Source organism: Cygnus atratus, chromosome 2, assembly GCF_013377495.2.
Source record: "Cygnus atratus isolate AKBS03 ecotype Queensland, Australia chromosome 2, CAtr_DNAZoo_HiC_assembly, whole genome shotgun sequence".
Taxonomy (NCBI): domain Eukaryota; kingdom Metazoa; phylum Chordata; class Aves; order Anseriformes; family Anatidae; genus Cygnus; species Cygnus atratus.
Window position 1 is genome coordinate 128750226 of NC_066363.1, and position 22689 is coordinate 128772914.

Genomic DNA, 22689 nt, shown 5'->3' on the forward strand with positions numbered 1-22689 from the left:
TGGATCAGGTGGGATTTTATAATTTACAAAGGTTTCAAAATAAAATAAAATCAAAATGATTTAACATAAGTGTAAAAATATGCATTTTTTGCCTTATAACACATTTTAGTTTTATTTTGTTATTTAATTCTTTTTACCGATGTGTATTGTATCAGTCAGCAGTTATAACTATCTACTGAAAAAGACAGAGGAAAATGGTACATCTATTTAGTTTTAAAATAATTATTTGATGGAAATACTGATTCATAGGGTTTTTCTGATTTCTAAGGATGTCTCTGTGAAGAGATGATTTTAAAGCATTTTAAGGATAAGAGTGGAACATGTTTCCTGTCTTCATTGTTATACTGACACCAGAAATGAACGGAAAGAGAAAAGTGGTACACATTTTGTTTGCAGGTTAGCATCATTTTAGATCTATAAGTGTATTTTGGTAGTAAATATTGAGTAAATATATATGAACTATTTTTTATAATTAGATGTTTTACAAATAGTGTCAGTGTCATTTTAAACTTTTAAACTGATTTTACCTTTATGAATAAATTTCAGGTCCTCTTTGAATTTGTTTATGCACACTTTACATTACAATAATTTTCTGTTGAAAATTAGTAGACCAAAAGATGAAAAATCCAATGACTCTAACTACAGTGTGCACATTGTCGTCTGAAAGAACGATGCACCCTTGTTTAAAATATGCTCTTTGCACATTATATACCCAATCTCCCCAGAAATACATCTATTTAATATTTGTCTTTCAAAGTATTACAACATACTTTTAAATTTAGATTGATAATAGTCCTCCGTTTCCTTTTTGAAATTAAAATAAAAAAAAAAAAAATCTGCACTCATTTAGAATCAGACACATTTTAGAGGGAAAAAAGAGCATTATTCCAATCTAGACCATTTCGGAAAAGAAGGATGAAGAATTTCTCTATCTTGACTATTCTGTCCTATACTTTCACATATGAAGTCTGCAACATAAATATATATTTCAATTTTTTTAAGCTGCTGTTGAATTTCAGTAGTCCCCTTTATTTTTTAATAAAATTTTAAAAGGCATTCATAGTGAGTTAAGAAGAATACAGAATAAATATAATCTACCTAATGCAATGATGTTATCTCAAAAGAAATGTTAAGCAATCCTCTGGAAGATCTTTATTTCTAGAAAGTGTGCCTTTCAGGTGTGGACTTGGGAATAGGCACCAATTTTCTCTTCAGTAACATTTCTGGTTTATAATAAATTGCAATCCTGTTGTAGCCCCGTGTGGATTTACAACTGGCAGGCTTTCTCTCTGACAATTTGGGGTCACTGTGGATATAGGTGAGCAATAATTTCAGGGGTGATGGGGATATTGACAGAATTTAACAGTCTAAGTTCCTGGGCAAATATTTGTAAAATGGACACTTCTACATTGGCTTTTTAGTTAATAAGACTTTTGGATTATATCGTTTGCCTTGTTTGTGGATTGTATTTTGTTTGAAAGCATCTCAGACACTCATTTCCATTTATGCTTGTGTCGGTACTGCGAAACGTTTAAAGTAAAAGCTATCATTCCTCCCTGAAGCACATTTAAGCAAAGCAGAAAGTTATGGCTATTAGAGGCTTAGTTCAAAAACTACACAGCATGCTTTTAGCAAACTGGAATGATATGAGCTATGTGTCAACAGCTGGGAACATCTTTTTTTTTGGGTAGCCTTGTTGGTGTCTGGAACAGGTGAAGCCACTGTATCAGACTTCACACCAGATAGAGGCCCTGACGGTAGCGAGAGTTTCTGACAAGGTGCCAGATCTATGGTTACTCACTCAAGAAGGGACTGGCAGGATTGGGCCCATTCTGTTCACTTTGTATGTGTAACCTATAGGGAAAAAGGAAAGCTTAACTCCAGCCATATGCAAAACAGTGAAAATGTTTCAGTTGACATGGATGAAATTAATAAAGTAGATTTCTTCCTTTTAAAAGGAATTGTCTCAAGAACAAAACAGAAGAAACCAAGTAATGAAACAAAGAAGAGGGTAGGAACATTTAACCTGGAACAATCATTCCCTTGGATTAAGGATTATTTAAAACCCAGTGCGGGCCTGAAACATCAACTCTAGCGGTATCCTTTGAAATGCTTTTTATTTATTTATTTATTTATTTATTGTTCCAGCATTCACTACACACACAGAAAACAAATCCTGCAATAAACTGCAGGCTAAGTGCATGTGGCTCAACCAGGACCATACGAAGGCGACACATATAGCATGTGTTAGAGCCAGTAGCACAGGAGTAACTTGGCTAGATCCCACTCCGCAGAGCCAGGATGCAGTAAGGGAAAAGACACCAAAAAAAAAAAAAGAAAAGAAAAAAAACACACCCCTGAGCACACCTTCCATCCCCCAGGCAAGCGAGGGCAGGTGAAGCTGCAGGGAAAGCTGACCTCTCCCCGCGGGGGGGTGAGGATGCTGCCGTCGCCAGCAGCCCCGGGGAGTTTTGCGCCCTCCAGCGCGGAGCTGCTGCGCGGAGCGCGCAACTCCCGGCGCGGAGACCTCGCACCTGCCGGGCCGGCGGAGAAAGGATGCGGGGGGAATGCGGGGCATCGGGGAGGGGTTGTTGAATGCGAGCCCCGGGGCAGCCCCAGCCGGAGGCGTCGCTGCTCCGTCGCGGCGGGGCCCCCGCGGGTGCGCAGCGGCCGCGGGCGGTCCCCGCGCGGCTGCCCCGTGTTGCCGTAGCGCTGGCTGCGTGGCTCGGGGGCGCTGCCCGGCGGCTGCGGGTGGGAAGCGGGGAAGTTGAGGCGGGGGGGGGAGGAAGGAAAAGGGGGGGTTGGAAGAAGGGGGTGGGGGGCGGCAGCGGGAAGCGGCTCTGCCGCTGCGCATCCCCGCGGCCGCAGAGGCTGTGGCGGCTCGGCGGGGTTGCGCGCAGCGCGGAGGGCCCCGCAGACGGCCCGCGGTGGGAAGAGCGGGGCTGTGGGGTAATGAATTCCAGCAGAGAACAGGAAAGGAAGCTTTTTTCAGAGATCTGCCGTATTTAACGTTGACCACACTAAAGATGTTATTAGCCGAGGGGGGGCGGGGAGGCCAACGGGGATGTGATAAGGGAAAATAGGTAATGACACATAACCCAAAACAGAAGTTTGAAACCAAGTTACTTCGCGGGAACAGAGCCACAAACTCAACTTTTTTTTTTTTTTTTTTTTTTTTTTATAGACTTGGGCAGATGAACTGGGATAGACAGGGAGATAAACTTGTTAAGGAAAGAAATATTCTTAGAGCGACTAGGCAAATAAAATAGCAGAAGAGAAACAGTGAAAGAGATGGGGGTATGGAAATGCAAAGGACGTATTCCTATTTAGAAACCCCAAAGGAAATTGTAAGTAGGAAATGAAAAGGAGGAGGAGAAACATTTCTGTTGCAAATTAGAGGGAATGAAGATTAGCGGGAGAAAAGGGGGAAATAGCTGCAGAAGGTCTAAAATAAAGTACCACCGAAGATCAGCCAATGTTTAAAATATCCCAAGTGAGGAAAGTGAGTGGTGCGCTCATCTCTTCGGCATGGGTGTGTGAGAGGGAAATGAGTAGGAATAATTACTAATATAGCACATGTCTGGAGGAACCAATCCAAAATAAGAGGTAAATTTGGCTGGTGAAGACAGACATGAAAAGGGCTGGAAGAAAACTTAGGCACGCAGAGACCTGAGAGGATAGAAAGAGAATTAGAGGAGGAGGAAAGATCCAAGAGTACAGGGAAACTTAGAGGACCAGTTGGATGGGGAAGAAACGGCTACGGCAGAGATGGGAAGAGAGAATGGAAGTGTGAGAGCGAGAAAAAGGGAAAGGGAGAGATTCAGGAGAGCAAATAAACCTGGGAGAGGGAGAGGGAATGGTGGGAGCGGATGGGAAGAAGGAAGGCAGGAGCAGAAAACCCGAAGGAGAGAGGGAAGGAGGGACAGAGGGAGGGATGTGGGGAGAGAAGGAAGGAGACAGAGGGAGGAGACAAGGACTGAAGTCTCCCAGCCTGGGGAAGGTGCAGCACTGAGTGAGAGAGAGCTCACTCTGAGGGTTAGGTTAGATTTCCAGAGCTCTTAGAGCTCATCGACCAGCCCGCTGGAGTCACTATTCAACCCGAGTCCCAAACACACGCCTCACTAACTACTTTACAGCCACTTTCATTGATTTTCTTTATCAAATAAACATAATACCCGTTACAGCAACACTTCCTCTTCGCGCAGCCAGAATGCCACAAGCTCTGATTGCTGCATTTCTCCGGCTTGCTGTTCGCCTCCCTCCACCCCTAAATAAATTGTGTTCTTTCACTTAAACGCTCAAATACATTATTGCTTGCAGAATTTTGCTGTAATCTGGAAAGTACACTGCGAGCTAGGCAAATCGTTTAAATTAGAAGGTAAAGGGTCCCTATCCCCATCGCCCTGGCGTGAAGACACACATTTGTTCCCTCAGTTTCAGGAGTACCTTGTATATTTACATACTTATTTTCTGCTAATAAGTGGTAACTTAATTTCAAGGGCGATGTTAAAGTGAACGCTCCCGCCTGAAAAATACAGAAAAAAAAACCCACGCAACTTTAGCAGCTGCACCTAAGCTGTCACTTGATTTAAGCATTTCAGCCTCAAAACTCAATTTTATTTTAAAAATCCCCTAAAAGTAGCCCCCTTCAAAAGCTGTTTTTGAACCAGGCTCTTCCATATATGTCAAAGGGCTGTTGAATTATTCATTATTATAATTACTATCATCATTGTCATTATCCCTTTCCATGTGGAAATAATTTTATTATCGTAATTTGATATCTGAAGAATTTCCTGTTAGTCGTTTGATAATCACTTTTTTTTTTTCTACCGAAAAGTTTTGTTTAGAAATGAGAGGAAAATATTTTAAATGCTTTTATGTTTACTATAGATTTCCGTTTATCTAATCGATTGGAATGCCAATAAATCGATTAAAGGTTTAGTGTTTTACAAACAACCATTTTGTGCTTTTTGATTTTACGTTCAGAATGATTTTAATAAAGCTAATGCCTTCTCTGAGCGTTTGTTCACCCCAAACCTAATATTCCATCATTTCTATTATTTACAGTTGCAATTTAAAGTGTTTCTAATGAGCAAAATAAACACAAGTAAAAGAAGGAAATCATCTGTATAAATTACTTTGTGCCTGTGGTCAACATATTTAGGCAAAGCCCTTAAAAATCTTGGTGAATTATATGCGATCATACAGTGATTGCGGAATATTAAATTAAACTTAGATAAATCCGCATTGAAGGAGGCAGCACCCAATCCTGAATTTATTTCCCATTTTCTATAACAGCATCACTGCGCTCCTCTCTTTGCAATGACAATGTGCCAAATCTAGGCATTTTGAAAACATTTTCCATATGCTTTAACTGGAGACTGATAGACAAAGAAGAAAAGGAGATGGTCTTTTTTCTCTTGAGGTATATTTCCTTTAACTTTTCCTCCAACCTTTTCTGATCTTCATCATTTATAAACAAAAGTTTTAAAATCATTAGGACCTATTTTTTTTTTTTGTCTTTTACTTTTTTTTTTTTTTCCTTATCGCGTAATCAATTCCTGAACTGTGGAGCTTCGGTTACGCTTTAATGCAGGACTATAGAACTATCATTTCTATACCTTGGCGGACAACATTTTGGGGAGAAAGCATTGAATCATTTAGTTTTCGCTTGCTGCTTTTTGTAATTAAAGGTGGTTTTAATTATACTTTTTTGTAAGTCAGATCAGATGTGCTGCTTGCTTGCTGGAAGGATTTTTTTTTTCTTTTAACGGTGCTTTTAATTTATGTGTAGTTTTTACGGATAACACAGAGGTGGTGGCTTTTATTTAGCTGTAAAATCCACACGTTTTCTTTGAAAACTTGGCTCCTTGGGCGAAAATAACTTTTCCTGGTTGCTTTATAATCGCTGTTTGTCGCAGAGATAGTTTAGCATATTGTCTACACAACAAAGATTCCTGTTTTATTGGCAGTGTGGATTGTTGGATTTAGATATAAATATTTCATAACTTTCTGCAGTAAGATCGGCAGTTTTATTGGCTTTTTCTCCCTTTTTGTCTGTCTTTCTACCAGAATCGTTTTCTTTCTGAAGTCCCTTTTTGTCCCTTTCCAGGAGAGAATGTAAAATTTTTCCCTTGGATATATCACTGCTGGAAATATGCTCTTGGGCTTTCTGGAGGGGATGGGGGGGGGGGAGAGAGTGGTGGTAAGCGGTCGTTTTCCTTGATTTGCATAAGAGCTAGTGAAGTGCCTGTGAAGTTGGTGAATTGCTATTGTTTGGGGCTAGTCCTGACTGTTTTTGTTTATAAACACTGGGGTGGTTGCCGGGAGGGGAGGGAGGTCAGAGCACTGTCAAAGCGCTGACCTCTGAAAGCCCAGAGGGCGCCTGGCTCCTTCACCCTCTCCTTTCTCTCTCTCCCTCTCCCTTTTTCTTTCCCTTCCCATCCAAGGCCAGGAGCTCAGGTTCAGGGCATTTAATCCCCGCGATCTGCCCAAGAAAGGAGCTGAAAAAGGGCTGTTAAGGCTCCGGAGGAAACGCCGGCAGCAGACTTAGACCTGGAAGGCTTTTATTTATAGTAACGTCCGGGTGCGCGGGTTTGTGCGGCTACAGCCAAAATAACAACAACAGCAGCAAAAAGCCAATCAGGAACGGCACTATTTAGCGCAAAATCTTATCGAGATGTCTGTACTATATTCGGATACGATTTTTGTCTTAGGTGACTGCTCGTTAGACACACTTGCAGGAGATGAATGCCAAATGTGGGACAACGAGGGCAGAATCGTAATGCAATGTATTATTGTTGGTTTATTTCTTTTTCGAACAAAACTTTCTAGGAATCAGAGCGGGGATTTTGTTTTTCTTTTCCTTCCTTTCCCCCTCCTCCCCCCCCCCCCCCCCCCCCCCCCCCCCCCAGCTCTTTTTAGTGTGTACCGGAATGCATTTGGCTTAAGGGGGGGGGGGGGGGGGGGCGGGAGGGGAGGAGGATTAACAATAGATTTGTATACGTGATACCTGCAAAGGAAGAAATAATTAATAGTAGCCAAACGCTTTGGGTTCAGAGTCAATTTCATCTAGGGGAAGAAGGAGGAAAAAAAAAAAAAAAAGTACAAGAGATTGCTATCAGGTTTAAGTATGTTTTGAAAAGAAGTTGCTGAGTTAAACAAAAATGTTAGTTAACACACTGCCTTTGTCAAATAGCCCCCGGGAGGAGAAGAGACAACAAAAAGGAGAGGAGGTGGGGGCTGGGGATCTGAAAGTGTCTGTAGCTCAGATAAAGGGTCTGTAACACTGAAATCTTGTAATACCTCGTTTCAAACTGAGCTCATCTATAGACTTAGGGAACGCAGTAAAAAGACACGGATCCCCTTTCCCTTGGGCTGGGGTCTGGGGAGAGGAGAAGGTGGGGGAAGGGGACGTTTATTAGGGAATTATGTCGGTTTATTAAAAAGGGGAGCGGCTGTGGCTGTAATTATGTAGATCCTTGTGCCCCTGTGTGTCCGCAGCGCAGATTTAGGGAGTGAAATGAGCTTGGCGGAGAGACGTGGTGTAACAGAGCCCAGTTTGGGCTGGGATTTCTTTGTCTATTAAAGAATGGTCAGTCTCGGGCTTTGGCCCGCACCAGACCTCGCCCAGGCCAATAAGTTTTCCTTGGGGCTGAGGCTGGAGGTGGTGGAAGGACAGAGCAGGCTGGTTTTTATTATTATTATTATTATTATTATTATTGTTATTATTCCACCCATCCCCCCCCCCCCCCCCCCGCCCTCCCTTTGAAACGTAACGTCACTATCAGAGCTTTTGTGGTTCCAACAGGAGTCTCGAAAAAAAAAAAAAATCCCCAAACGTGTAACGGTGCCTGCAGGAGAAGTTCGGAGGGGGGTGGGCGGGGGGTCCGCCGGGATCGGAGGAGAGGAGCTGAGAGGTGAAGGCGACAAGTCTTCGGGGGCGATCAGCTGAGCGAGAGAGGGAGGAGAGAGGGGAGCGGGAGCCGCGCCGCGCTGCTCCGGGCCGGGCCGGGCCGGGCCGGGCCGTGCCGCCTGGGAGCCCGCCCGCCTGGGAGCCCACCCGCCGGCTCGCACCGCACCGCACCGCAGCCGCAGCCGCACCGCAGCCGCAACGCAGCCGCAGCCCCGGGTCCTCCTCGCCTGCCTCCCCCAGCCCGCGCCGCGCTCCCGCTCTTATCACATCCCACAAACCTGCTGCTGCTGCCTCCCGGAATTAACCTTCTTCGATTTTTCCTAGCTACGTGGCGATCCCCGGGTTTCTTCTAAACTGTTAACATCCCGTAGTGCCTTTTTTTTTTTTTTTTTTTGCTTCACCCCCCCAACCCCCCTCCCTGATAGCTACTATTTTTAGGGAGAGAGAAAAAGAGAGAGAGAGAAAGAGAGAGGAGATTTAAAATGTTAGGAAGGACAGTAAACAGTGGCAGAAGAAACCCTGAAAAATGTGGACTCTCCTCTCGCAATTCCTGCCTGTATCCTCCCCCCCCTTTGTTCCTTTAGCTGTAACTCAAGAACACCATAAACCTATATCCCCCTCCAAGAAGAGAGAAAGGGAAAAAATCTACAGCCAAAAAAGAATGACTTGACTGTTCTGACGTTTGGTGTTTTGACATTAATGACATTAATGATATTGATGTTTCACCATGAAAAAAGCACTAGGAATAAAGGAGGTGGTGGGGGAGGTGCGGGGGGACGACTTTAAAACTAAATTATCTTCGTTTCCTTATTCTTCTGTGACATTAAGTATACGTGTTTCTTCACTTGAATTTGAAATAGATGTATTGTTCTCAGGTGTTTCTTCATCACATTGTATTTAATTGTCTCCAGTCTTAGGAAATGTGTTACCATCCTTCAGGCATGCACTTGAATGGACAATGCATTCTTCTATCTCAGAGTCCCGTTTCGTCTACAATTTAAGCCTAAAAGCCCCTTTCCATCATACCCCCTCAATCCGATAACTGTAAACGGGTTTCAGAGATTCCATTTTCACTCTTTGTTTGCATTTTTTTTCCACCCTTTAAACAACGATGCAGAATATTGTTAGGTGCCTTATTACCTTCATTCACAGGGAGCAGTGCTTGTGGAAATCTACATACATGTGCTCAGTTTGTCTGGTTTTGTTTCTTTCTTTTTTGTCATTGATGAGCTGGTGCAATGCTTAGGTGAGATTTGAAGAAGGAATAAAGTTGCTCTCAAGAACCCTCCAGTGCCCCTGACTTTTCCTAAAGTTTGAGTCTTGGAGATTTTCCTGAAGTTTGAAGTAAGGCTTCTCTGGATTGGAGTAGGGCTTTATTGGCAGGCTCCAATCTTTGGAATAGCCGTACTTTCAGGCTGGCGATTTTTTATTTGTCTTTTTTTTCCTCCCCTTTCCAAAGACTTTTTTTTTTTTCCTCCCAAACTATCAAGACCTTCACTCTGACCTTAAACATCTGCTTTTAGCAACTCAGTTCCCTGACACTGGCCTGTGCTTCCTTAAGGGCAGCCTTAATTCATCATCAGGTGGGGATTTTCCTATTAACGTTAGTTCCAGTACTCGCAAAATATTCTTCTGGCATAGAAGGTTTCAGGCCCGGAGAGGTGCATATTTCTGCCATCTAGGTTTTTGCTAGTTTGTTGTTGTTGTGGGTGCGTGCTTTTAATGGAAGGCTGCGATAAAACCTTCCTGCCGGTTTTTGGCGTTTAAGGCCTACGAGAATCTTTTGACGTGTGTCCCAGGAATCACGAACTTCAAAGGCTTGTCAGTGCTGAGGTTATGGTTCACCTGCACAGGGTCCCTGGTACTGTAAATATCCCTCACATGTAACTGTGACTTAGTGACCATTTCTGGTATACCCATTTCTGGAATGGCATTATCAAAAATCTGCACGTGTTCCTGCGGTGTATTCAGATGCTCTTTGAATAGTCATGTTTTTATCTTCAGTAGGGGGTATTTTAAAGTATGTCTATTCCTAGTTTTAGTTAATTATCTTTTAATGAAAGTGTCAGTCATATTCACATCTGCAGTATTAGGTTAAGATAATTAGATTTTCAAATGAGAAGCAATCTTCTTAAATCCCACACAGGAAAATATTTGTAGAAGATTCCGATTTATAATGACATCTGTACATTTTATCCTAGTTTTCATCATAATAACCTCCCCTATCCACCCCCCCAAAAAATATCTAAGGTGTCTAGTAAAATATAATAGACAAAGTATTAATAAATATCAATACTTGTAGAGAAAGTGGAAGATGATTGCAAGTATATGCATGAAACATGCATCGTATGCAAAGAGACTCTTTCCCTGGGCTGGTATTTACTTCATTTTGATAAGGCTGTTTACAGTTGACATTGTATATTCTAGAAGGCTTTGTGTTTTACTTCGTTGATTTCTCCAAGCAGTTACATGGCGCCCACCAAATGAAGTGTGTTGTGCTTTGTGTGACCGTGTGTATGTGGAGCCTATGTATATACGTGTAAATATAATGTGGGATGTGTGCATGCGTGCGCATGTGCTTGTAAATAAATTCCTCTTTATCTCTGTATAGGAATATCTGTAAGATTCCCTATTTTAGATACACTACCTTTCCTTTTACGGGGACATCGTACATTCATTTTCCCATTGCAAACATATATTTTTCATTAAATCTCCATTAAAAGGGAGGGGGGGGGGGGAAGAGAAAGACAGACAGAAAGACAAACAGCAAGAAATATCTCCCTGATGGAATAATTAATTTGGACCCGTTTCTTTTAAGTTCCCGAACAGTTAAAAGAGCAAGTCTGCCCCCCCTTCTTCCCCCCCCCCTTTTTTTTTCTTTTTAATTTTCCCTAGCCATCTACTTTGTGTGCCTGTGCGTGTGTGTCTGTGTTACTAATGAAGTTTGCAGACTCGTGTTTGCATCCACGAGCTCCTTTCTGCTGCCCCTTCTTCTCCGGGCTGCCTCTGTGGCTCCCGCAGCCCCGGCGAGCCCCCGGCAGCCGCGGCAGCTCCGGCTTCCCCGGCTCCGGGGCTGCGCGTCATTTGCAGCCCGGAGAATGTTGATCACCTCACTAATTACACCTCTCCCTCTCCTCTTCCCTCTCCTCTCCCTCTCCCTCTCGCTCCCTCTCTCTCTCTCTCTCTCTCTCTCCTCTCTCTCCTCTCTCTCCCTCTCTCTCTCTCATTCCCAGAGTGCATATCGGGAATAGACACACAAAGACATGCGCACTCAACTTAATCAGCCATTTTTTTAAACAGGGCTAAAACGATAATAATTAGCAGAATAAAGACATATCGGATTTTCATTTCCTTTCCTCCTTTTCCCAACCCCTTCACAACCAAACAGCGAGACCGCGGTCGGCACATGCTTTAACAACTCCCGGACCCCAAAGGACCGCTCCATGCCCCCCACTTCTTGCTCAATCATTTTTATTTTCACCCAATAAAGTTGGAGGATTATTTTTTTTTATTATTTTTTTAATGAACCTTCTCTCGTTTACTTGGATGTGATCAGCTGTTAAGTAAATAAAGCAAAACAAAAAAAAAAGAGGCGAAGATCCAGTAGGAACTGCGAGGGGAAATGGAAAGTAAGTTTTTTCTTTAACTTTTATTGAGTAGTTTGTGTTAAATTTAGGTCGAGTATCGATTATCTTTCCAGGCTGATCTTGCACAATCTTTGATATTTCGCTCTCGCTCTCGCTCTCTCTCTCTCCCTCTCTCTGTGCCTCTTTCTCTCTCTCTCACATACACACACACACTCACATCCCCAGATCCCATGTATCTCTCCCCTCTCTCTCTCCCCCCTTTTTCTGCCTGTTTCCCCATTTTTAGGTACAGTATTTGCTCTCATTTGGGGAGGAGGGGCTGCTTTTTCTCTCTCCCTTCTTTCTCTCTCTCTCTCTCTCTGTCTTATTCCGGGGGATATGTTTTGTTTGTGTATTATTTTTTGTTTGTTTGTTTTGGTTTCGGGATTTTTTCTTTTTTCGGGCTGTAACTTTGGGATTGAGCGGGGGACCCCGCTCACTTTGCAGCAGAGGTTCGGGGGGGTGCCCCCCACTTTTTATTTTGCTTTTTTTTTTTTTTTTTTTTTTTTATCTCCGGGAGCTCGGGGTGGGGGGACGTACTGTCAGATTAGGGAAGACGTTACGGCTGTCAGAAGTCATCGCTCACCAGCCCCTTCAGAGCTCGCACTCTCGTTTCGCAGCCCGGTCCCCCCAAAACTTTGAGGTGCTTTTTGAAGGCACATTCCGCTCTCCCACCCTCCTTCCCTCTCCTCCCCATCTCCACCCCCCTCGGCCTCCCAAACTTTCGCTTTCGGGCGGGGGTTGGGGGGGAGGGTGTGGGGGGAGTGCCAGCAGGGCAATGGGGACCCTGTCTCTGCGTGCGTGTGTGCGGGAGAAGGTGAGGGGTGCCCCCCCAGCCCCCCCTTTTATTTGGCAGGTAGGTTTCTCAGGAGCAGATGCAGGGGTGGCTGTGCGGGGGTGAGCGCGGGGCTGAGAGAGTGAACGTAGGGGAATCGCGCCGGCTCTGGCAGCAGGAGGAAGAGGAGCCCGTTAGGAGCGCGCCCTGCCTGTCTGTCAGTTTCGCCGCACGGAGCGGAGAGGCAGCACGGCCCGGCCCAGCACGGCCCAGCACGGCCCGGCCCGGCACGGCACGGCACGGCCCCGCCGGCGGGGATGCGCGGCCAGCTGCTGCCTACGGGCGGCTGCCGGCCGGGCGCTGCCGGAGCCCCCGGCATCCCCGCCGTGCCGTGCCGAGCCGTGCCGTGCCGCGCCATAGGAAAGGCTCCTCTCCGGCAAGGTCGGGGGCTGCATTCAGCGCAGCCTTTCTGAGATTTTTGAAGGGGGGGGATGGGATGGGGGGGCGGTTGTTTTGCGGGACAGGCGTCTATTTTTTTTTTTTAAACTGAAGACTAAGGTGTTAAAAAAAAAAAAAAGACAAAAAGCAACGGCTAACCAAAAAAAAAAAAAAAAAAAAAGCTCATAAACAGCGAGAAGGCAGTTCGGTCCCTGCTCTGTCTAACTGCTCGTGGCAGAATCAAGTGCATCCCTTCCCATCACGGCGGCTAATGGCAGACGCGTCCCTGCTTCCCCCTCTTGCCTTACGTGAAATTTCCTGCAAAAAAATGCTAATAAACTTTCCCCCCATCCGATGCCAACTTACGGCGGTTCCCCTCCACTCCTCCCTTCCTGCATCTTCTCCCCCCCCCACCCCCCACCCCCAGCCTCCCCAGCAGCAGCAGAAAATGCGCGGGTTGGTATTTCTTTTGTTACCTGCGAGCCGGGCGGCCGGGGGTCTCTCATCGGCTGCTTAGGGCACTGGGTCCAACCGAGAGAGGAGGCACATCAGTCGGGTTCAGCCTGTTTCACCTCAGCGCCGTCCCGAGGAGGCTTTAGCCACCATTCAATAACACACACCCTCCTCCTCCTCTTCCTCCTTAGGTACCAAGGCAGAGATCGCAAACATAACACCCCCCCTCCCCACCAAAAAAAAAAAAAAAAAAAAAAAAAAAAACCAACCAAAAGACAACTTGCCAGGCTGAAGATGGTGGATTTACATTAAGCCAGACACAGGCAGGTTCACTCAGGAAGTCTGACCATCCCGTTTTCTGACAGTTGCATTTCCTCGGCTCCATTCCGTCCTCCTCTCTTTTTTTTTTTTTTTAATTTTCTTTTTATTAGCCTCGTTCCGTTTTTAATCAAGGATTATGTAGTTGGCAGGAGGACAGCGAGAAAGAGAGTGGAAAGAGAGGGCTCATGTGCTTTTGGGGTGGTTGCTGTGAGGGTGTTTTTTTTTTGATGGTGTATTTTTTTTTTTCAATTGTGTTTCCCCTGGATTTTCAGTGGCTCGATCCTTAGGAGCGGTGGTGGAGTGTTTAAAAAGATCATATGTAGCATTATATTTTTAGTTTGGTGGTGGATGGATGGAAGAGGTAGTGAGAAGCCTTTGCAGCCCTGCCTGTTGTTGGTTAGATTGAGGCAGAGACTTGGCTGCGATTGGGACGCGACTGTGACATGGGCATCGATCGCTTCCATTGAGAGCAATGCAAAAACACAGCCTGGGTATGTAACACTCTCAGTGCCATCAACACTTGTTTTACTTTATATTTACTGGCAAAACTGACAGAACGATCCGGAGTGCTTTTCTTTGAAATAAGGAATACAAACATTTGGCTGGGAAGGTGCACAAAGAAGACTGTGGAAATAAACGGGGAGCTGAAGGTTGGGGTGGAGGGGAAGAGCCTTAATCATCATTGCTCCACTTCCTATTCAACTGACTGTATTTAAGGAGTTTCTCTCTTTTCTCGACTGGGGGATCCTACTAAACTGGTGGAAATGGAAAAAAAAAAATCAGACAATCAACCTTGAGGGAATATCTGCTAGTTTTCAGGGTTTGCGGTTTCAGCCGGTAGGAAGGCACACAAAATAAAAGATGGCTAGCCAGCTGTTTTAACCTCTTGCACCTGGCTCCAGAGCTGGGGCTCACCAGGATTATTCAGTTATTCGTGCTATCTGTGCTTGAATATTTATAGTGTACGATCTGGAGATCCACACAGTGCATTGTAGCATCTCTTTATCCTTTAGTCGTGGGCTTTTTGGACTTCGTCAACATAAACATGTATTCAGTAGTTTTCATTTTTATGATAATGAACAGAGAGGGTCAATGAAATATAGAGGGAAAAGTCGTAAATCTGCAAAAGTGAAACCTACCCAAGGAACAAAGAAAGGTCAGGTAAACCATCTGTGTAAGTCACAGTAATAGTACCTGCTGTTTGGTTTATGCAGTGATATTGGTTTATTATTCTCTAAAATGAAACTTATCCGCTAGATCAAGTTAAAACTAAAGGAGAGCTGTGGATATGATAAATGGCATCTTTCAGAATAGGGACACGTTTTTGTTCCTAGATTTTTGAATAGTTTAGGTTTATTTGCGAAGATGGTGCACCAGCAAAGAACATAGAAAGGGGGCCGAGAAAAATCACTGTTTAATATTGCAGAATTTACTGCTTCCATTCTGACCATGAGCCTAAATTTACACAATGAAATTTGATTATCTCTAATAACAATATTAGATCCTGTACTGGATGGATGAGAATTGAGGTGGTTTTGTTGATTGCAAGGGTTTAATGTTGCATTTCAGAATCTGATGTGGTTTAGCCTCCCTTCCATTAACTGGAAAACCCCTGAGGTTTTACAATTATTTCTTAAAGATAATACATTTAAGATTGCATTGGTAGGCTGAAGAAAAGTCATAAAGGCAAGAAGGGAAGCCCTTAATAACTCTTGAGATTCAGACATGTTCAGCAGTTAGATTGGCTCTGACTTCACCAAGGGTCGACAATGTGTCATTTCCATGAAGCCAAATTGCCCTCTGCCTATATGATATTAATGTGCAAATCAATATTTCAGGGATTAAATTTCCCTTCTTCATTTTTTATGGTTTCTACCTCAATAAGTCTCAAGTCTATTAGAAGAGGCTGGATGATTTAAAATCTTTCACTGCAGAATGGCTTGTCGTAGCCTTGTTTCATAGACCGTTTTTGGATTTTAGTTATAAAAGACTAAAGGCATTCCAAAGAAGTTGATAGTCAATATAGGGACATGCTCACTGTTGTAAAGCCCTTGTTCGATTAAGAGCTAAAAAGGTATTGAAAATATAATATATATGTTTATGTAATATATATGCATTCTGCTGCTTTAAAAATATTGTGTTAATCACCTATTGATTTATTTCAAAATCAATTGAAGCTCCTTTCTTATTAGTGATTTGTTCAGCATTCTTCAGCCTTGTTGTTAATTTTCTTAAACAGCATGCATGAATTAATCTGCTGGTAGAATGTGTTTTGGGTTTTCTTTGAGGCATATTTAAAACCAGGCATTCTTACCTATTTAAGCTGAGTGGTGTGAACAGTTTAGTATTGTTGGGAGAGCCAGGGCACTGTTTGCTGCACTTTGGATTCAGCATTGTTTTAATGAAGCTAAGGGGCATTTTGTAAATATTTTATGATTTCTACTCAGATGCTTATCAACAATGTTTCTTAAGGGTTTCCAGTGAATATTCAGGATCCGTTAAAATTAACATGGAGCTATCTGGTCTGGAAGGAAACAATACATGACAGAAAATTTAGGTCAAAATATGAGGTTGTGACTTTATCACATAATGCTGGGAAGGCCTTACTGTCTATCATTTAGTGTTGTTTTATAGTCTTAGACCATCTGGACCAAGTTCCGCACAGCTGCATGAATTTCATATGTGATAGAACATTTTTTCCATTCAGTGTGAAATGTTCCTTCCTAAAAACGTACACCAGACTCGCTTAATTTAGTCTGCTAAAAGAAATGCACATGAAAAAGGACAAAAGGCTCTTTAATCTCTGCAAGCTGTTTGTTTTTCTTCAAGATTCCTGTCTGTTTGGGTTTGAAAAGTCATGTTTATTGAGCAGATGATTCTGAGGTGTGACATTAAAATAATATATGATTTTTGTGCTAGTTTCTGCTCTCCTAGTTAATTTGCAGAACTACTTTTTATGCCTGTCAAAACACATAGTTAATCTATTCTTATTTACAATTAATCTCAATAAAATTAATCTTAACTATGCCTTAGTCAGTAGCTTAAAATATCTAATTATATTCAATTAACTGCTGTCATAGTAATTAACACTGCTTAATTGCCTCTGCATATATTTATGTAAAGCTCATTAGTTACTGCTTGCTCTTTTTTCCTTTCCTCATTCCCATTTTTTGTGGCTCTGAGAGCACTGACACAAAGCCCAGTGCAATTTTTTGACAATTTGGTTCTTGAAGAATCTGTGACAATGGCAGTACATGTGTTCATAGCGTGTTGTGTGGGTAAATATTTATGTTTTCATATGCAAAAAGGGTACCAGAGCTGGGTCTCTAAAGAACTTCCAGCCCTCCCCACCTCCTTCTCCTACCCCAGCACATACAAAAATGTTTTCTAGCCTTGTTGATAGAAATATGAGAAGCCAGATTAAGCTTTGTGTTTATAAATGAAGAGCTTTTCTGCATCTGCCTTGGGGCTGTACCCAGAAGGCAGAGCTTTGCTGCTCCAAATTCATTCAAAGGGTTAAAGACTTGGCCAAGGTTCAAACTGAGAAGCGCCCAGGGAAAGTGCATGTGAATATGTACAAGTTTCATGTAATTAGTGCTTAATTATATTAACATATGCAAATTGTCAACTTAGGAGCTTGTTGAGCTGGCAAAGATCAGCCAGGCACAATTGCTGTATTGTTCTGAAACAATAATGGATTTCAAGTTGGATTGTGAAAACACATAACTAGCTATCTAATTTAACTCATACCATGGTGAAATTTCATTAGTCTCCATGGAGACTGGTTTAATTGTGCTGACTAATGTTCTGGGCTGCAGAATGTCCTAAAAAGAAAGCGTTGTTTGCCTAATCCACCTTACAATGACACTTGTTTGTACATGTTTCCCTTGTGTGAGAATTTGCATATGCAAATAAATAGTTTCTCTGCCCCATTTGTCATGGCTGTTCATTACCCATGAAGAGGACATTGTTACTAGGCTGTTACTGAGTCTCCCAAGACAGGATAGTGTCAACCAGTCCAGCCACATTCTTTCATAATTTGTTTCTGATTAATAGACCAGAGTGAGGCTCATTCTATTCAGGCCTCTGCAAAGGGAAGGTCAGTTCTGTCACTGAAAAGAGTTTCCGCAGCAACTGAAGTTTTTGCTCTCCCTCCCTGCAACCCCCTCCCCCCCCCAAAAAATAATCATATTTAAAATAATGTATTCTCACTTTAAGGAATACCTCCGCTAATAATCTCTAGTTTCCTAAAGCAAAAGATAGGAAAATAAAGGAGATTCTGGTATTGGAATATTAATCCTGTTTTTGACAGAAAGGTAAACTGATATAATTGCTTTTCAGTCGAAGGAATGGGGGTTTATACAAGTGTGAAAGCATCGGAAAAGGATTAGCATTTTTTTGCATAATGAAAAGCTCTGTTGAATAGGGCACTGAATGGTTGACTGAATGACTGAGATGAAAGGAAGATGAAAATGCAGGCTCCTCTTTCTTTATGCCTATGTTCAGCTCTCCCTAAAGTTATGTTTGTCCAAGACTTGAGAAAACAAGCAGGAGCTCGGATTTCAGCAACTTTTTGAGATGCCCCGAGTTTCCATCATCATGTGGAGTAATATGTATGAGAACAGTGTGGCGAAAGGCTGATAAACACAGGTTTGGTTGGAGAAGAGTTCCAGGAACATGACAGGCAAACCAAATATTGACTATTGGGTATCGAGGATTCCCAGCACTTCACCTGGGGGAGAGAGCAAGGGAGGAGGGGGCCAGCAGGGAGGGACAGAGTCAGTTTAAAAGTTGCCAATGGAAATTATGCATCGATGCATAATAATCTAATAAAGTTTGGTATTTGAGGAAGCCGGGTTTAGTCAATATCTGTTTTAATTATTAAACTATTACTCTTTTGGAAAAAGTTATGAGTTCTGACTCAGTGCTAAGTGTTTAAGTGGTGTATATAAAGCCTTTCTGGGGAAAAAATTACTCTCTTGTTTCGGCTTTTAAAATAAAGAAAGCTTACTGAAATAGGAATTGATATATGCACATAGCGAGCAGGGTGCTCGGCGGGACTGCGTCCGTGTACTCACGTTGTTTAAAGTATTTTGATTCAGGTAGGTTCAGGTGGCGAGGAGGGCCTCAGCCTCCTGCAGTCAGTACAAGCCCCCACTGACTTCAACCAGCGCAGGATCAGGCCCCAAGACAGGGCTGCAACTGGTTAGCTGTTGACAATGTGATCAGTGCTTCTAATTATGTTCTCTCAACAGTAATTAGGGCAGTTAAAATACCATAAGTGTTGAGCCACTTTTGAAAGTGGGAAGTGGTTCTTTTGTATGTATGTAAATCAAATGCGGTGTGAATAATTATTTGTGTATATGCATATTAAATACGCTTTTTTTTTTCAGGTTAGCATAAGAACCGATTTAGAGCTACTGTGGAAAATTGTTGGTAGATAGACTAACTAATAACATGTTTGGGGGATTTTTCTAGTTTGTAGAACGTATATTTGTATGTGTTTGTTAGTTCAGCATTGGAGTTGACTTGATAATACTTAAATAGTTAGAGGTGTCTCTAAGAAATTGTATTTTTTTTAATGGATAAATGAAGTAAAATCACAAATGCAGAAAGCGCTCGGTCACAGTAAAGTGATGAAAATTCTCTCCTTTAAGACAAATTTAAGACCTTCTATGGGGCATGCAAATGTGTTACTGCTAGCTATGAAATTCCGTAGAACTTCTTTTAAAGAAACACGCTTATGGGATATTCTTTCATTCTGGGAACAGCTTATTTGTGCATTTCCCTAAGAAAAATGTGTTAATTTAAAAAATAAATTCATTTATATTTTAAAATATTGTTAACCAAGCACCATGTGTTGTCTCTGGCAAAGTTCCAGCCACTGTAGAACTGGATAACACATGGGTTAATAATAACTTATGTGATGTCTGCATTCTTACTGAATGGGCAGAAACCCAGCACACTGAGACTTGAGATTTTACAGAATAAGATGTAATGCAGAAAACGGTTAGGTGAACAGATGCAGAGACAGAAGAAACTAAAAATCTTTTGATACGTGCTTAAAAATCTAGTGGATTCTGTTGGGTTGTTGGGATTATTATTAATTTATTGATAGCAGGGTTCAGCAGACTTGTAGAGATAAACTTATTTTACATAAATAAGGGCAGCAGTTTTAGCCTTTAATACATACTACTCTATTCCTTTTTAAATCACTCCATAGCACTTTTATACCTGGATTTTTTATTATTCCTCTAACTTTTGCTGAGCTCCAAACTGTGCCAGAAAAGTTTGTACCAGAATGAAATATGGTAGTCTTGTTGAAGAATGATATTTTCTGCTTAAGCAAAATATTCTAAAGAATAGTTTAACGAAGTTTTATGATCAAAATAAAAGCTTGCCATATTGAGATACTCTTTTATATTTTCACATTGTTCAGAATCAGCTTTACATTCCAAAAAAGAGAGAGAGAGAGAGAGATTTGGAAAGTAATTCATCAAAATTATAGCTTATTTGCTTTAGTACTTTTGAGAACATTTTATATGCAGAAACTGGGATTTCTTTGCAGACAAACCTAGCAGAGTTTTGACAGTCACGCTGATCTGATAGACTGTACCAATTCCTAAGTAGGTGTTCAGGTCAATAGTTCACAAATTAAAGGCTATATGTACATGATAGACCATGGTGACTCTGAAAACAAACATTTACCATATAAGCTGCAATGCTGTCTGCTGAACAAGTGATGCGCATGCTGGACATACATCTAGAATTGTGTTAATAGACAAATATTCTGCTTCTAAAACAAAGAAGTTTTTACAAAATGCCCATGTCAATGTGAGCCTAGGACGCATAAACCCAAAAGAAACCAGAACCCAATTCTTTCTATTCATCCTCTACTAAATTAAAGATAATTCCCCCAAAATAAGAGGAGTTATGTGGGTGTAAAACCGACAAGACATACAGTTTTGTTATTAGTAGAAAAGGAATCAGGCCTTTAGCCACAAGTTGAAAATTATTTCATAAAATCAATTTTAAAATATTTAATTTCTTCTTTTTGCATCACCATTCCCGTTTTCAAGGATGATATGCTTAGCGCAGGAGGCACCACAAGGTCTGTAAGAAGGAGGTTTCGCAGAGACACTGATGGAGGTTGATTCTGTCCCTTCACCGGGTAACAGCAGAGCTGAGGGCCTGGGAGCTGTGGCTGTGGAAGGCTTGCTCCTCCCTGTTTTGACGCTGAGGCTCCTTTGTAGAGAAACGCACCTAACCTGAGGTGACAAGGCACCTGTCACTAGTAGTGCTTCAATGTTTGGGGCATTGGTGGAAATCTGGAGTAATCCCAGTTATTTCTGCACTTGTTCCAGAACATGGTAGTATAATAGATCAGAATAACATCTTTTTGAAGAAAACAAAATATAACTTATTTCTTGCCCTTCCTTGTTGGGGAGCATCTTTTGATTGATGATATTTTGATTATTCAGAAGGCCAGAACTTTCCTGAGAAGACAGAGAGGAAAAAAAAATCTTGGATTTGCCAGGTGTTAATATGACCATTTCAAACACAGGTGTTTTTTTCATGTGAGAAGCCATGGCTGTCCACCTTCAAATCAGAATTTTTCTCTTTACTTAACACCTAGCACTTCTTATATCTTCCCCACTCGAGAAAATAAGGCTGTGAGTGAAAAGTAGCTTCTTAAAAGGGAATTTATTCCTGTGGGTTTCTATCTGATCCTTTTATATATATATATATATTTATATCAAAATATGGTTATTGATTTTGTTTACAGCGCTGAGGTTTTAAATTAAAGAAAATGTAACATCTCCAAAATAAATTATTTAGCTGTATGGCAAATGTCACCCCTCAATCCCTGAATTCCTTGGAGCTTTATGAACTGCTTGCAGAAAAAAAAATTAAAAAAAAAATCAGGTTGCTTGCCATGCCACTGCAGCCATCTGCAGGGTGGGAAGCATCACCCCGTGTGCAGCCAGCTATGAGCCACGCTGCTGCAGCGCAGCAATATGCTCAGGGGCCTTCTTCCAGCAGGAGCAACTAACTGATTGCTGTAGGGAGACAAAATCCGATTTCTCACTGGGTCATCAGCCAGTGCACTAGGACAGGCATTTCAGCTCCAGCAAGAGGCATTGCTGGGGCTGTTTTAATTCATGCGTGGTCGTGCCTGTGGGTTTTTCCCTGCCTGGACGCATAGTTTCCTCAGCAGTGCTGCAGTTTCCCATTGTGACCGAGGGCCTGGTCCAAAGTCCAGCGCCGCCTCCGATTCCCCCCAGGCTTGGATCAGGCCCTTGCAAAGAAGAGTGCCATCTGCTGAGGCACCCACTGCAATTCAAGCCCCATCCCCAGCCCGAAGCACTCTCTGAAATCACAGGGCAGAGCGCTGCGGTCACAACTTTTTCCCGAGTGGGTGGAAAGGCAACGAGAGACAATGGAGTCAAAAATGTTAGTATTTAAATATAGCAGAAAACTGGGAGCCTGACGATAGCTCAGCTACTACCGAGGAAATTCAGCCATCTGGAGTTTGTGACACATCCAGAAGGGGGTGGGGTGTGTGGGGGAGACCTTAAAAATGAAGGATTTCATTGCATGTTGAAATTTATTCTCTGAGCAGGCTGCTGCTTCACTGTTGAGCAACGTAGGTCTCTGAGTGGTTTTATGCATCAAAGATGTACGTACTGAGACACCTAGCTCCTTGCCACAATCGGATGTTAACGATAATGTTTCTGGACCAGGCTTCTTTGGCCTAGCCCTGAGCTTACTGGTTCAATTCAGTTTATTTTTCAACGTTATATTTTTTTTTTTTTGAGGCGGTTTGAATTTTTTAAATACATACAATGGCAGTGATCTATAAACATTCCTGGTTTCGGTTGGGGCTGTGCAGAAGGGCTGAGTCTGCTCTCAGCATATATATATATATATATCTGTACATCATTTTAACAATTGGAGGCAAAGATATTAGAAATTTTCTAGGTTCATTTAAAAATTATTCAATTTAAACAAATGCTGAATTGTGTATGCTTTGTCTAGGAATTACTTAGGCTGCACAGTGTAATAGTATTTTATTAGCTGTCACTTGTTTTCTGGGAAGAAAATGGTGATTTTTATGTTGTGTGTTACTTGCAAACTTGGCACTGACATGGGACAGTCCC

The 22689-nt window shown here is 42.3% G+C and overlaps 1 protein-coding gene and 1 long non-coding RNA gene across 7 annotated transcripts in view; one reads left to right on the top strand and one right to left on the bottom strand.

Moving 5' to 3' along the window:
- Positions 1–13402, bottom strand: part of LOC118247997 (uncharacterized) — a 61628-nt gene extending 48226 nt beyond the window's left edge. Inside the window, exons 1-2 of one of the 3 annotated variants that reach the window (XR_004778643.2) lie at positions 13231–13402; positions 1802–1854 (exon numbers count right to left, since the gene is read on the bottom strand). This is a non-coding gene — a long non-coding RNA (uncharacterized LOC118247997). Of the gene's footprint in view, positions 1–1801; positions 1855–8193; positions 8291–13230 lie in introns of those variants that run through there. The other 2 variants (XR_004778644.2, XR_004778645.2) reach the window with 2 other exon arrangements.
- Positions 10949–22689, top strand: part of ZFHX4 (zinc finger homeobox 4) — a 152935-nt gene continuing 141194 nt past the window's right edge. For 2 of the 4 annotated variants that reach the window (XM_035546473.2, XM_035546480.2), the window contains exon 1: positions 10949–11544. The gene's annotated coding sequence lies outside the window, so the exon portion shown is untranslated. Of the gene's footprint in view, positions 11545–12318; positions 12398–13497; positions 14020–22689 lie in introns of those variants that run through there. The other 2 variants (XM_035546475.2, XM_035546474.2) reach the window with 2 other exon arrangements.